This window comes from Athene cunicularia (assembly GCF_003259725.1).
Source record: "Athene cunicularia isolate RWA chromosome 1 unlocalized genomic scaffold, athCun1 chr1_part1, whole genome shotgun sequence".
Taxonomy (NCBI): Eukaryota; Metazoa; Chordata; class Aves; order Strigiformes; family Strigidae; genus Athene; species Athene cunicularia.
This window is the reverse complement of record NW_020799091.1, coordinates 54,263,048-54,269,047: the sequence shown is the minus strand read 5'-3', so window position 1 is coordinate 54,269,047 and position 6,000 is coordinate 54,263,048.

The following is a 6,000-nucleotide window of genomic DNA, read 5'->3' as shown; positions in this document are numbered from 1 at the left end:
TCACCCCACTTAACGTGCATTCACTAAAACAAAAGTTCATCTTTTATATACCTTAAAGACCTGAATATTCACCCATTTCCAAGAAGTCTCCGCCTTTCCGCCCATCAACTAGATTGACATAATGCTGGCGTTGCAAAACTGCACTACGCATGCGCGGGGGTCTCGTTGGGGCAGTCAGGCCCCTACTCCTTTTTCCTCTTTATGGTCACAAGTCCTTTGAGGACAATTTCTTCTCCTTGGATGTTTCCCGACTCTGTTGTCTGGCCAAGCTGTTCGGTCTTATCCACCTTGTATGAGCAATTCTGCCAGGATCTATCTATCCTCAAGGTTAGGATATCTCCTTGGTACACTTTAATCACTCGGGCCGTGTTAAATTATAAGTATTTTGTTTGGTAAAAGAATTTATCAACATTTCCCCCCTTTGAGACTTTCAAAGAAAGATCTTTTGGGGAGTTTCATCTAGATTGCATAATTCTGATGATATTGTCGACTTCCAGGTATACACGGTTGGGTACAACATGACCATATAAGATATCATGGAATGCTCCTCTTATCACTAATTGTTACAGGCCTCAACTTGCAGGCACCAACTGCTTGCAGGCATCTGTTGGCTTGCCTGTTTTTTTTTAAATCTTTTTCCTTTTTCTTTTTTTTTTTTTTTTTTTTAAACAGTGGGGACATTCCTAATGGTGAGATTCAGGGACACGATGCCATTTCACCTCTGTTAAAAGTGTGCACGTTGATGCTTGCCAGGCGGTGGCATGGGTGCACAGGTACCGCTCTGCAGAGCCTCTTATACAATCTGTAGTAGCCTGGCGAAGCGGCAAACTGTGGCATGCTCGTGAAAAAAAAACATACCGAGCTGATTTGTGAAGGAGGTGAGGGGGAATGAGCTGTCAGCCCTCCCCGTCCTGGCTTCTAGTGCTTCATGCCATGGAATTGGGGAGGACATGCTGCAAAGCAAGCCATGCAATCACAGAAATTCTATTCAGCTCACGCCTACCCAATGCCATGTGTGCCTGCCGTCCTCCCTGGCAACTGGAAATGCAGCATCTGGGAGGGTTTGCCTTCCGGTTTCCCTTTCTAGGTCTTCTAAGTTTAAGCTTTTTTTTTAGGATGGAGGAACTGAAAGCAAAAAGCTTCATTCCTGGTCCCTTCTTGGCCCTCCACTGCCTTCTGCTATAGATGAAGGGAGGGTGCTAGAAGAGAAAAACAAAACTGTGGAGAGGAGTGGAATGGCATGGGAGGGTAAGGGCAGGGAGAGGGAGGGGCTTTCAGGAAGACAGGGACAGAGACAGAAGGGTTAGACATTGCTTTTTGACAATCTGGAATGGAGGTCAGAATTCCTGGACCTCACTATTCCTTTGCTGTCAACAGATAGCTGACACTACTTCTGGTTCACAGAAAGCCAAAGGAAGACCTCCAAGGCTAGAAACCCAGGTAATTATTGGTATCTAGTCTTTACCGTTCATGTATTTCCCCCTTATCCTTTATTTATTTTTAAGTAAAATCACTTGGATTTTTCCAAAATATATTTTTAGGAAGAACATCTGGTTTTGGTTTGAAGACATGAAGAGGCAAAAAATTTGTCAGTTTTCTTGGTAATTTGTTGCAACTGTTCCAAATATATTCCTTACTTTAATTTGGATCTGTCTTCTGTCAAATTCTAGCTATTATTTCTGTTAGCTCAAAGATCTTCTCTGTATCGGGCATTTGGTTATCATGAAGCAGTCAAGTCAACACCCAGCTTTGTCTTGATAAACCAAAGAAATCAAACTCTGGGTCTTTCAGTTTAAGACACTTTCTCCTGCTTTCAGGTAATTTTTTGTAACCTTTTTAATATACTGATACCAGAACAGTGAACAGAAAAAGGTCTTTCAGTATTGGTGTCACCAGTGCAAAACACAGCAGTAAATCAGCTCCTTATCTCTGTTCAGCATCTTCTGTCTATTTGTGAAAAGGTATCACTGGTCCTTTTTTAGTCACAGCATCACATCAAGCATTGCTGTTGAATTGCTGATCCAATACAAGGAGCACTCACTGTTGATGAATATCCCATTAGTACAAAAAGGAGAAGTGTTACTGAAGTGTTGTGTACTTGTGTTGTGTATTTGTTGTGTACTTTGACCATTGGCACCGATATTGACTCTGAGACTTGGAACTTGTATATTGTATGTATGGTGTTAAATTTGGATTTGTTGTTTGTCATAATTGTCCTAGTGGTACTTGTGGTTATAAGTGTAATTCTGTGTTGTTTGTGTGAATGATGTAAGGGAGGTCCTTGTGTGGCAATATAAGATTGATCTCTTTAATCTAAGAGTGTGTGTGAGTGTGTGAGATGCTAAAATGTTATCATGACTCTTTTGATTACTGAGATAGGAAATCCCCTTTGTGATGCAATAGAAAAATAAAGTAGCTGGGTGACCTTGGGGAGTGGGACCCCTGAAGGGGTGCAGGGAATCGAGATACTCGAGACAGGCCTAAAGACGGTGAAAATAGGATTTCTCGTAAGGAAAAGTTTATGGCTTTGCTAAAAATGTCATGTCTCGTGAAAAAAAAAAGATAGTGTTCCAACTAACGAGATGTGGTGAATATATACACAGAGAAGGCTGAATAAACCTAGCAAGAGAGGGCAGAGTTCTAAAACTAAGAATCCGTGGACAACTCAGCCTACAGCACCCCTTCTCAAACCTGAACAGGACACTCCATCTGCCCATGGAGGACCCCCCCTCCCCCTAGCCCCTCCGTAAGTGGATCACCACTTCCCCGGTTGAAAGACGATCAGGCACCATTTTCTGACTTGCACCCTTTGCATGAGGCAAGGGAAGTGAATCAATATTATGATCAGTACAGATGAATTAATGAATAGCCAAGCTCCAGGGCAGTGGGTGCAGAAGGACCGATGACCCCATGTGGAGCTTTTTTTGAACAAGCAGTCCCCACAAACTGTAAATGCCCTAATTGACCCTGGAGCGGAGGTCTCTTTAATATTTGGAAACCCAAAGAAATATAGGGAACAACCTGTAGTTATTACTGGGTTAGGAGGGAAACAAATTGAGGCAGTGCAAACACAAATAGAAATAAAAATAGGGAACATCCCAAAGAAATTGTACTCAGTAATGATTGTTCTTATTCCTGAATATATGATCGGCACAGACATTTTGAAAGGACTGGCTTTAAATCTCTCTGTCAGTCAGTATCAATCTGGAGTCAGACCCTATATTAGTACCAGACCTGTTAGAGTCGGTAAAGTAAAAATGCCTCCTGTGCAGATCACGGCTGCAACTAAGTTAGTCACAATGAAGTTAGTCACAATGAAGCAGTATAGAATTCTGGGAGGATGTGAAGAGATATCACTGACAATTAGAGTTTTATTAGATGTAGGAGCTTTAAAGGTGACCATGACAGCATGGGACAATCCGATATGACCTGTCAAGAAAAGTGATGGATCCTGAAGAATGACAGTGGATTTTAGAGAACTAAACAAACATACTGCACCCCTTGCAGCAGCTGTGCCAGACACTGTCACTTAAATAGGAAAAGTTCAGAAACATCCAGGCACTGGGTATGTTGTACTAGATGTGGCTAATGCATTTTTTACCAGCCTGATTGCAGAAGAGCATTGGGACCAATTTGCCCTCATATGGCAGGGCTGGCAATACACCTTTACTAGATTACCACAGGGGTGGTTGCATAGCCCCACTATCTGTGATAGAATGGCAGCTGAACATTTAGATGAGATATAGCTGCCTCCTCACACACAATTAAGTCACTATATAGATGATGTTTAGATCCAAGGAAATGAGGAGGAGGAGGTACAACAAGTCCTTGAATTAGTGGTAAATCACATGAAACAGAAGGGTTGGGAAATTAACTCTAAAAAAAAAATAAAATCCAAGGACCATCTCAGACAGTAAAGATTCTAGGAATTAAGTAGCACTGTGGGCATCAAGAAATACTGCCTAAAACCTGAAAAACAAATTTTTTTTTAGATTTTGCTGTACCACAAGACAAAAAGAAGCTCAAAGATTCATTGGGCTATTTGGCTTCTGGAGGCAACATATTCCCCATTTGGGATAAATTTTAACCCCTTGCTATAAGGTGACAAGGAAAAAATATTAATTTGAATGGAGAAATGAACAGCAAGCTGCTTGTGAATTAGCTAAAGAAACCATTCAAAAGGCTTTAGATTTATGGCCTCTGCAGAAAGGAGAAGTGGAGTTAAATGTGTCAGTAAATGGATACCCAAAGATCACAGCATTCTGTCCAAAGGCTCCAACAATCGTGCCAGCCCCACATGGCCTTGACCACCCCAGAAATCCATCTCCTCTTCCAGGACAACCTGTCTTAATCGAACTCCCCATGGTGGGAGTGGTACCATTGGTATTGGATACCCCAATAAACAAGTATACCTGGAAAGCCAAAGATGCTCATGGAAAGGAGCACAAAATCAATACAAGGTAGATTATCCCATCTTCTAATTGTAACCCACTTCTGGTTCTCAAAATGAACCGAGAAGCTTTTCTTTCCTCTTTCTTGCAGGTAAAACCCCCTGGAGACAGATATCCTGAGTCACGACAGGGGATCCTTAAGTGAATCTAAATTTTTGTATAGTGTTGATGTTGTTTTATTAATGTTTTTAGGATGTATTGTCTATCACTGCAAAGTTGCTTTGGGTGACCGTTCTCCTCTCCCTTGGTTCCAGGGGAAGCTTCGGCTTCCTAAGTGTTAACCAAGAATGGGAGGAAAACAAATTTGTGGTTTTAGGTCATCCTGTTGCTAGTATTCTGAGCAAACAATAGACACCAAAGCAGGGGGAGGTCCTTTTGTAATGGGGCCTAGACTTTAAAAGGTCGTTACTGAGCTCATGAATGCGAGATGGAAATACCAAGGCCTAAACTATAGATGCCCTCTGGGCTGGAGAGTGGAAATACATTTTCCTGCTGCATAGGCAGACCCCAGCTCCAGCGAGCCAGACCACCATCTTCAGCTCCACAATTGACGACAACAACCAGAATTTATCCTCTTTTGATACTTAATTTTGTGGAGGTTGCTCTGTTAGTTCTTGCTATATTTTCTCTTGTGGGATGTATTGGTTTGTCTTGCAATTGTACTTATTCATGTAGACAACCATGTTCTTCCTAATTTTTTTTTCTCTTGCATAGTAATGATTTGATGCATTACCCTGTATTTTCCTGTTTGTTGCTTTAAGTGTACTATTCTGCTTTTTCTTACTGCATGTTTTCTGTATTACACTGTTACATTATTTGGTTATCACCAGTAAAATATGCCTACTCTTTTCACTCTGGTGTCTGAATTTAATTGGTATCCTTAATTAGCAAAACTGTTACTTAGACCCCTACTAATATGACAGGTAAGGGATAGTGTAACTGCTTATATTTCTATTCTTCCTAAAGAATTTTTAAGCTTTCAAAAGAACATTACGACTGCACAATTGAGTACTCAGGGATAGAAGGAAATGTTAAAATGATTACTTGTGACTTCTCATCTGTACTTTTGTGCATGTGATACCAGAACTAAAACCTCTTAATTATTCATCAGAGACTTTGACGGTGCTTTGGAAATGAATTAGAAAGGTATTAATTTCTTGCAGATGTGTAATCAAAGAGGCAAAAGAGAGAACGACTGTTTACTTTTCAGTCTTTTCCACACTGCTGAATAAAAGAGAGTCATGGAGCAAGCCTGGACGTTCGACCTCTGACTGTCTGCTTGGCTCTTTCCAAGGTGCGTTTGGTATGGAGGGACCAGCCCCACGTAGTGCAGACATCAGCCAGATGGTGCCACTCAGCTGGGGGGCCAGGACGTGTCCCTGAGACTGCTTTTAGTCAGCGTTCTGGCCATACCAGTTCCCTGATGGCCAGGAAAGGTGTGGGTCACTCTTGCCCTCTCAAAGTGTCTGATTTTTAGTGGGAGTACCCAGGCACATGGATGATGGGAGAAGGGATGTGCCATCCAGAGGGACATTGACAGGCTCGAGAG